This window comes from Eutrema salsugineum, unplaced genomic scaffold (assembly GCF_000478725.1).
Source record: "Eutrema salsugineum unplaced genomic scaffold, Eutsalg1_0 scaffold_2, whole genome shotgun sequence".
Lineage (NCBI taxonomy): Eukaryota > Viridiplantae > Streptophyta > Magnoliopsida > Brassicales > Brassicaceae > Eutrema > Eutrema salsugineum.
This window is the reverse complement of record NW_006256829.1, coordinates 11749119-11760128: the sequence shown is the minus strand read 5'-3', so window position 1 is coordinate 11760128 and position 11010 is coordinate 11749119.

The window sequence follows — 11010 nt, the reverse complement described above, 5'->3', positions numbered from 1 at the left end:
AATCGTTTTCAAAACTTAATATTTATCATTTATACCCAGATATATATAAGTCAAAATATGCAACTCTAAAAACCATGAATTCTCTAAATGAATCACCTTGCACAATGATCGACTCTTTTTGGAACTAAAACTTGTAGTCTGTGCTGGTAATGTTTGCTTTTGAGAAGCCCATAGAAAGTATATCTTAATTTTTTAAATCAAATTCATGAAACTAGTATTCCTTTCAGTATTGAAACAGAACACACAATGATTTGCAAGACGTTTATGTTAATCAAATTCGTAGGAATGTTAAAAAAACAATTATGTTCAAATGATTTTTTGTTAATAGCATTTATTTATTTTTTCCGAAAGGAAGAGCATCCACAAATACGCAATATCAACAACGATTATGCCCAAATCATGTTATTTCTAATATTCTATGCATGCGCTATGAGAAGTTTAGATTTGATCGAATTTCTTTTTCCAAAATGCTCCAACTTTTGTTGAAAAGTATAGTCCAAATATATAGGCTCGGGGATTTGTGATAGAAGTGAAACTTATGTATAATTGTATTTTAAGTGTTCTTTATTTTACAGTTGAAATATCAAAATTTCAAAAAGGAGAATCTCTTTTGTCTTTTACAGCGAGAGGAAAGAAACACGTGTTGCAGTCCACCTAACATGGTCCAGGGGACAGGCTTTTGTATCGAAAAGGTCTAATACCTGAAATTCGTTTTACTCTACGAAGTAGAAAATTGTACCTATTAACATATAGTAATTATTTTTTTGGTCAACCAAAAAACATATAATAATTCAAATACAACAAATCTATATGGTAAATAAATCCTAAGGCCTAAATTTTAACAATCTGACCGCAAAAAATCTTTGACCATGACAATCTTAACAGAATGGGTTTTTTGGTCAACAAACAATAGGATTTATCTCCTTGATTTTAGAAGATTCGATCTATTTTAGTTTATATATTTTAGATTTTTTTTTCCAATTATCTTGTTATTTTTTCTACTATAATTTTATTCATATATTCGTAATTTCATAATATGATAATTCATTAATTTGAAAGAAATTTCCTAAAATACGTTGTATCGTCTAGTTTCTATATTCGAAATATAATAAATGAATTATTCCAAAATAATGAAAATATAGTAGATCTTATTTCCGAAAAAGATTAACTTTCAAGAATCAAGATATGAAAAATATATATATATATATATATAATCAAAGAATTTACAATAATTAGAAAAGAAATAACCACTGCTCAAAAAATCGTTAGGCAGTAGGCCGACGGATGGGCTCCGACTAACACCTAGGTCGAAAATCAGTAATTAATTGGTAATTAGTTTTTTGATTAATTTATATTATATTTAATTTTTAGTTATTTATATTAGTCTTTTTAAAACAGAATTTATAATTTTTTATAGATTAAATTTGATAAAACATAGATACATTGAAATATATGCATCATTATACTTTTGGACCGATTATTGGACTAATTTTTAGGTTTTAGTTTATTAAAACAAAAAAATATTGGATCAATATAGAAATATTAAAAGTTTTGGACCGATTTTTTGGGTTAATACGGTAGGTTTTAAAAAAATTATATACCAATTTTTTTATAAATCACCGATTTTTTTTAAAAAAATTAGATTTAGGCGATCGGAAATCGGTTGAGCGCCTAACCTCTCCACCTATAAACAAATTAGGGTGGCTATCCTCTGCCTAACGTCTAAGCGGCCGCCTAGACAGCTAAGCAGCCGATTTTTAGAACATGAAATAACCAATAATAATGTGAAGTAATAAATAACTAAAAAAATCAAAAGAAACCACCAAATCGATGGCAAAGCTATAATAGCCTGTGGCCATCAACCAGGATCTACAGAAAAAAAAAAAAAAAAAAAAAAAAAAAAACTTTTTTTCTAGCCGTTTTAAATGTGTATAATTCAAATGGTTCACTAAATGCAAATCTCTCATATTTTCGATTTATAGTAACTTGTTAGAAAGGGTTCGTTACATTATAAATTTAGTTAGCAATTTTTCACAATTGAAATTATACTACATTATCTCATATATCATTGATATTTGATTATTTCTTATTTTGTATGTTTTCAAAATAACACTATATCAGGCACATGGAATTACTAGAAACGTAAACCTTTCTCTTTTTTGGTTCTAAGCATAAAACTTTTTTCGATGTAAGTATATAATTAACTAATCATTCATAGGTAATAATGGATCTAGAAAAAAAAATTAGTTGGAAATATAATTTTATAAACAGGGAAAAAAAAAATTTTGTTCGGGCAATGTTTTTTTTACCACAAAATAAATTAAATTTATTTAAATTATTTTTAAAAAATAATTTAAAAAAAAAAACAGTAAGGGGTATGTGACCTCGTTCAGTCTTAGCTACATCTGCCCCTGCGGGTAAACAAAAGCTGTCGATTAGATCTGGTATTCAAAAATAGTGTTGTGAATTTGCTATCGATATTGGATACTCTAATCAGTTAATAGACTCAAGATATGTTCTTTTCGAATTCATTATATGGTATCTATCAATCGTTCTTGTTTTTTTTTTTTTTTTTTTGAGAAAAGGTTTGCTTTTTAAAAGAGAAAAACCTAGGATATGACTGTTTATTCGTTCACGTACCACTATATTTGATACTAATTCTACAATAGAAAAACAAAATCTCCAAAAGAGTAATTTTTTGTGCATGACATTTTTCTATCTCAATGATCAAGCCTAATGTATATATACAAATAATAGAAACAAAACAAAAGTTAATACATGAAGTTCCAAGAGATGCACTTTTATACTTAAATTATAAGACCGGGCCCTATAGATAGCTTTTGACCCTTAGAATCTGTGAAAGGAGAGAAAGACTCTTCCATTGTGTGGCCATTGCTTCATACAAAGACTCCTCAACTACCCAAATGGCCAAATTTGACTCTTCTCTTTCCTCTCTCTCTCTCTCCCATTTTTACTCCAAAAACAAAAGAAAATACGTACAAACCAAAAGATCATTTTTCTTTTTCTTTTCCAAGTGGCTCGTAAGTCATGGTCTCCACTATCCCCGACACATTGACATGACCAAGCCCCAAGGTTCGATCCCGCTTCTTTCACTAAACGTGGGAAAAAGTTATTTCTCTCGTTTACGAATTTATGGAATGCTTATTCCATCGAGACATGATTTGAAGTTGTACGTGAAAACATGATTGGACAAAGAATAAGTAAAACTTTCGCTATTCGATAAATTGAAAATTGTTCTGACCAAATAAAAGTTGAAATCGTTTCTTGTGTTTTTATTTGGATTAATACAGCTGAGATATATCTGATTATATATAGTCGCAAAAATCATCACGAATTTTAGGTGAGAAAATTATATGAATGAAATGCTTATTCATGATTTTACCATGAATTTTACCATGACTTCAAATATAAGATGCTACAAGAAGAAGAAATTAACAAAATTTTGACAAATAGAACAATATAAATAAAATGGATGTTTTGACTCTTTATTTTTTGTAAACCGGATTTCATATACATAGAACCAGATAAATTCTAGAGCCTACTACGTTTGTAAGGTAAATAAGTTGAAATTCACCCAGAGATAGTCGAGCTCAAATCTTAACAAAATCATTGGACTACAATCATTTGGATCATCAACAACCTTCCCTCTTCTACTTAATATTATATAGTTTAAGCAAATAATTAACGAGAATAATAATTTAATTGTCTGTACCTACTGGTAGTGTTATACTATAGTTTAAAATCAAAGTTTAATCTAACAAATGATTAAATAAGGATTTAGTATATAGATTACGCCGCACACATGTGAAGCGGAGCACATGGTCGGACAAATGGTTCGTTGGCCTCAATCTGCTCCGAGAAGTCGCGTCTCTCTCTCTTTCTGCTTGGTATATATATATAATTATAGTCGCACATCACAAGTGACAATTTGCTTCTGTTGTCAATTGTCAATATGCTCCACTTTCACATGCTAAAAGATGGCCATGTTAGCTTATCCCATTATTAATCTGGTTTACACGAAAAAAGAATGCCACTTTGCTTGTGTTGCATGCCTTTATAAGTTATAACTATATGATATTTCTTATCTCTTGCAGAATCAATAAATAAATATTATTGTTGTAAAAGTGTACACAGATTTTCTCTATATTTTTCAGTTATCATCTGTCAAGCAATAATCCAATGGAAATTTATCAACGAGAATAAACATTTCGTAATCAAGAACAAAAGGAAATATAATCTTAAAAATAGCTGATATAATATCGGAGATGACTAAATAATACTCTAATTCATTTAAATGAATAGTATTCTGCATTTTGTGTCCATCATCGTCTCTATTTAGAACCAAACAGAAAAGGACAAAAGAACGTAGGTCATTTTATCCTTCTCTCCAATCTTGCAATGAATTATATTTGAAGAATCGACTATGAGAGTTTGACAAAAAAAAATCGACTACGAGAGAAGAATTTGAATGCTAAAATGAGATGAAAACTCTAATAAAAAAATCTGTAGATTTTCTTTGGTGCACTGAACCGCATTATAAAACGATGTGATATGATTGGTAAGATTTGTTTGATTAAAGAGAAAAGAGATAGAATATACCTTAGTATAAGATTGATTTCTGTGGTCAATAAAGTTATCAATCACCGTATAGGTATGAAAAGACAGCTAATAGCAAGAAGGCGATAGAAAAATAATATTACCAAAAATCGTCATTAGCAAACTTAATTACTGCGTGAAAATATATAGCGGCAAGTATGTTGCATGTATTTTGTAGGGTACATTACATAGTTTTGTTGGTTTTTATTAAATTAACTACTCTAAGCGTTAAGATATGACCGTCGTACTTATTGTTGAACTGATATATTTTACAATCTCAACATTTCTTACTGCTATATCTTTAGTACAACGGATGTGTTACCTTTAAACTGCTACTATTTTTTGTTATCATTATGTATATATGTTAAAATTTTCGTCACCAATAAATTTTTATTCTTTCGTCACCAATAGTTTAACGAAAAAAATCAGGAAATATAAACTGAACTCTAGTGGTGTTTAGCTATCTACAATTTCGCCTACTGTGCATTAGGTTTTCATGAATTTTCATTGGATTCAAAACTTATATTTCAAGCAATGATCACCAATTTCTGTTTCATAGGAGTACATTTCAATATATCTCAACCGACCTGCTTTATTCCTTCTGCTCCTCAAAGAAAATAAATTAGAAACATATGAAATTTAGTCGAATAAAGTAAACTACAGAACACGAATAAAATTAAATAAATTATAAAAAAAATGAAACTAATTGTGCAGCACGAGACGCTGCATAGAGTCAAAATGACAGTTGATCAGTGTGAAGTTGTATGGGAACAGTGCTTTCCACGCTCACTAATGGCCAAACCCAACCAACCGTTTAGTACTTCTAAACTCCTGCATTAAATTATTGAGCGTAAATATTTTAGAGATAATTACATTAAAAATCAATTTTTCAAACTTAAGGTATTTTTAGCTATTAGATGACTTTTCTATTTTTCATTCCGAAATTATCTCTCGTGTTCACGATAATGGTGGATATGAATTTGTGGATACCGAATTAAACCCAGATTTTAAAAATAGTAATTATTTTCCCCCTTTTGTTTTGTTTTGTATTTTTCTGTATTGTGAAAGATTTAAAACAATTTTTTTTGTTAGAATGAATTCCAATTTTATTTTGTCATTGTTTTAAGATCTATTATGCTATATTTTATTTATCAAACAAGAAACTTTTCAAATAACTTTTATAAAAAATTCAAAAAATATCAGAAATCTACTTAAATATCCATTCACAAAATACGATGTGGATGATGCATAATGGACATATAACATGCACACAATTACGTGGATAGGTTTTCATTCATTTATTCGATGTGGATATATATTTTATATTGTCCATAATTTGGACATGATCATGTGGATAGGTTATGGATAATATAATATGTATATCCATATTGAATCTATCAATGAAAACATATCCACACAATTATGTCCATATTATAGACAATATAAAATGTATATCCACGTCGAATATATGAATGAAAACATATCTACGCAATCGTGTCCATGTTATATGTTCATCATGCATCATCCACATCGTATTTTGTGAATGGATATCTAAGTAGATTTTTGTTGTTTTAAAATTTTTTTATAAAGGTTATTTGAAAAATTTATTGTTTGATAAAAAATGTATAGCATAATGGGTCTAAAAATAATGACAAAATAAAATTAGAATTCAATCTAACAAAAAAATTATTTTATATCTTTCACAATACAGAAAAATACAACGCAAAACAGAAAGGGAAAAATAATTATTGTTTTTAAAATATAGGGTTTAATTTGGTATCCACGAGTTGCATCCACCGTTCTCGTGAACACAGGGACAATTTCGGATTATTTTGGTGTGAACAGTATTTAGAGTACAGAAAAAAGTCCTCTAATAGCTAAAAGTATTCTTTTATTAAAAAAAGTTGTAAAATGGCCTTTTAGTGTAAATCACTCAATATTTTAATCGTTGTCGACAAATAAAAATTGTTTAAACAGACAAAGAAAGCCTTAATTGATTAATTACGTTAATCCGGTCAAACGCATAGTTTTGTGTGGATACGAATTTATTTTCTTATTAATTACTACTTCTTGGGCTCCATGACAGTTTTAAAGTAATCTCTGAAGCTCACTAAACGAATTAATTGAAATTTATTCTCAGCAGTTTTGTTTTTTGTTTTTACAGGTCAACGATCTGTTTATCGTAATCATGGAAGCGTGATACTACAGGTACAACACATTATAAGTTTATATCCATTGGATAAATTAAAAAAAAACCGAGAAAAGGAATTTAGAAAGAGTAGAGAAATGTAGTATAATTCAACTGTTACCAATTCTATTTTTTCTACGATCATATTTAAAATTACAATAAGGACATGCTGGTGTAGTAGTATATCCTCTATTGTTACTTGTTAGCAATTCCATTTTTTTTCCTATCTACCTTATTCATATTTTTGAAGTGCCTAGTTTCAGTAATCCCGAAAATTAATTTTGTTTTTCACCTATAACTAAGGCCATAATTTATATGATTACAGTATTACACTGTAACTTAAATGAATCTTTTGAGAGATATGTGTTCTTGGCTAGATCTATAGAATGATAGAAATGCACTCAGTCATCATGAAATACATTTTCAAACTTAATCATAATCTTAGTCGATCGCTGTTAATTAAGGCGTACATAAAACGTTGTTTTCAATAGACCTTTTGATAAGAAATATGTTTGAAATTATAATTATACTCACATTCATAGTATATATTATTGGTCACAATCTTTTAAGTGTGCCTTCCACTTTCACGAGAACCAAATTAGAAAATAGAAATATAATATAATATTAGTAATAGTTTAGTAATTAGCCTACCCACTTACCAATTATCATGATGCACATGTGTGGCCTTCTGTTAGTGGAATTGGAATCTTTAACGTTTTAAACAACAAATAGAAAAGGAACAACTCATCAGATTCACTTCTCCATGATGATTTCTTATTATTAGTTCCTACTCAGGGAAAAATGGGTTAATATACAAGTCTCATAGGCTCATGGCATATGATTCATATATAGATATATGTGTATATATATATATGTGTATATATATATATGTGTGTATATATATATATCGATAAGTTTCTGTTTTTTTTGTTAAAAAAAAATGTATGTTGGCATGCAAGGGGTTTCAGTAAAACTAAAAGTACCAAAAATCAGTACTACCAATTATTTGTTACTTCTTTAAACTATTCTCCTAGCTTTACTTTTTTACTGATATTAATTTGTTTACCGATTGCAAATTATATATATATATATATATATATTATTTTTAATCTAAGGCTTATTCAGTACAATTGTTGATGCCGTAATAGATCAAATCATATATCATGAGTCAGATTGTATAGCGTAAACTTCATATTATACATAGACAAGATTGTTCAACGTAAAAAGTAATAAATAGAAGGAAAAATGTCATCCTCTTTCAAAAAAATGTCATTTTAATATTTTATATATTGTAGTTAAGAATCTTCGATGTAATAATTTCACATAGAAAATTTAGAAATAAGAGTTGATGTAGTTATCTTATTTTTTTTTTTTAAAAAAAACCTTGGTCAAAAAAAAAAGAGTTGGTGTAATTGTCAATCTGTAAAGACTGTAAGACTGTACAGTCTGTACTGCAGCTTTTGCTGCTTTCTTTTAAGTTTCGCTCGTTTGATCAATAGAAACCACTTTCTTATCGAAATACGCACGTTTCTTTCACCTTGTGAAGAAAACAAGAATTTTAGTTACTTTTGAAAATCAGAATAGTCAGAGTCGGAAAGCAGAATTTCTTATTGCAAACTTAGATTTTTGTTTTTCCTCCTGCAGATATAACTAATCAGAACTGTAGAAATATAATGTACATCCATTCCAGCATTTTGTAATTTTAGAGTTGTTATTTTCTGCCAATTTACACACTTTATAGTTTTTGAAAAAATATATATTTCCGCCAGCGTGTTAAAAGCCCCCAAACGTAACATCTATGTCGATGGCATTTATGTTTTTTTAATGATTACTCTCTTGCTTTTTTTTTTTGCTATATTTACCTGTGAAGAAAAAAGAAAAAGAAAAGTGGAGTAAGTTAAGAAGACGTCTTAATTTAAGTTGTCGTGGTATGGTGTAAGATTGATGAAATGGACAGAATCGTAGGAATGGTCACATTGATTTGTTTTTGTAAAATCTTTTGCCCATAACGTGCGACAGGTAAGATCATCTGGCCGTTTTATAGTTAGGCAAACACATATTCTCTTCATAACTTGCTTTGCCTAACCTCTTTGGTCCTTTCGTCAACTGCTTGTCGGAAAATTTATAAATCATAGGAGTTCTTGATTTGTCTATTAAAAGTTAAAACCTAAAGATTATAGTGAATTGCTAAATAGATCGGGTCGTATGATTCTAGATGGTAATTAGACTATTGTTGATGACGCATATTAGTTGCCAATGTTTTTAACTCCGAAACGAAATATGAACAAAATATTCTTCAAATTTCTGGATCTACCATTTTGATTGCAGATTATTTTCTTTTGAATTTATTATTTGTCTAAAAAACACAATTCTAGATACATCATAAATAGAAAATAGTATATATATATCTATATTATAAAAAACAATCAAATCTCTCCAGCTGCTTGACACGTGAGCACAGGACAGACTGTCATCTATCCCCTAAAATTTTAACTTAAATAAACAATTTCTTCGAAAAAACTACATAAAAAACAACGTTTACAGTTCTGATATACCTCAGAAATTCCTATGGACCAATATATAAAAAGGGATCAATTCTCTTTAATTTTTGACACGTCAGCAGTGTAGAGAGTGACACATGTCCACTTAAATTTTAATATTAAATTTTACTGTTTAAAACTACTTAAAAATTAAAAGTTTTATTTGTTAATTGACTCTTAAATAATAGTTATGTAAATATTAAACAAAAATTTATGTTATAACTAAATAAAAATTTTGATAAATATTTATTAAATTTTTATATAATTTTAGATTACTTAATAATATTCAATATATATTTTAATGTTATTTGTAAGATAGTTTATAATAACATATTAAATGATGATTATATTTATTTTTCCAAAAATATAAATTTCAAATAGTTGAAAATAAAACTCGTATGTGCGGATATTCACGTAGTATTCAATAAAACCTATACATTCAAAAATTATTATTTTGAATTTTTGACTTTTGATCTAACAGAAAATATATATATATATATATCATTTATATAATTTTTTAACATCCAACTTTTTTATATTCAAAGTTTCACATTTTAATAGTTATTACAATGTAATTTATCGGTATGAATAATAGTAGTTAAAAGAATCATTAGGGAGTTGGGATACCAATATTATAGCATTTTCATCAATTATAGTTTATCACTGTAGACTATTCTTGGCTTAAGTTGCTAAAATACCAGATTTTCACAGGCCTCATATATTAGCTAATTTCCAGTCTGGTCTCTAGTTATTATTAAAAATGAAATAAAATACAACATAGTTCCATAGCTAAAAATGTAACGATTAATGTATATGATGGAAATTAACCATGCATATTTAATAAAATTATATATGAAATGCAAAAAGCTTATTCGTTAACTATTTCTAGATATTAACTAGTCACTTTTTTTGTATCTATAGTACTAGCTTCACCATTTGTTCTACCTACCTAGCATTTTAATGACATGTGGTTGGTGGCAGAATTGATATATATATAAAACTTTTTTTTGTTATAAACAGATGTTTCATGTTGTATTGACAGTATTGTCTAGTTGATTAATGTTGAAATAAACATGTCATTCGATTATTTTTGTAACAAGATTACATGCATTCATAATAATAATTCATTTTTTTTTGGTCGTGTTCATAATAATAATTCATTATACTAACGTTCAGAGTCGAATAATTCAGATGGATTATCGAAAACATGCCGAGATAAGTCAATCATGGTAAAAACTGAGTTTCTTTTTTTTATTTTTAACAAACCTTGAGAATTCCAAGCTTTCGGCTCATAAAATTTTCTAATGGAGTAAGTTTTTAGATATTCCGAATTTTTGATTTAAAGAATAGTCGTTCATCTCAAAAGGAATTTGAAACGAAGGATTAGCACATGCAAGGGATCGGCCCCCTTTGGAAAAACCGAGTTTTATAATTAGATTTATATTTTTAATAGCAAACCCATCAAATAAAATTCATTCAATTTTTTTTTCTTGTTAAACAATTGAGAACAAAATTCGTAAGTGTTCCTAGAATTACACTGTTGCATGTAACATCACATACTGTATATCTGAAAAAAAAGTAAATGGAAAAAACCCTAAGACAAAAAAACATTTGCTTGAATCGTTTTTTTTCTTTTTTTCTTAATTTATACTGTATATCTGATTT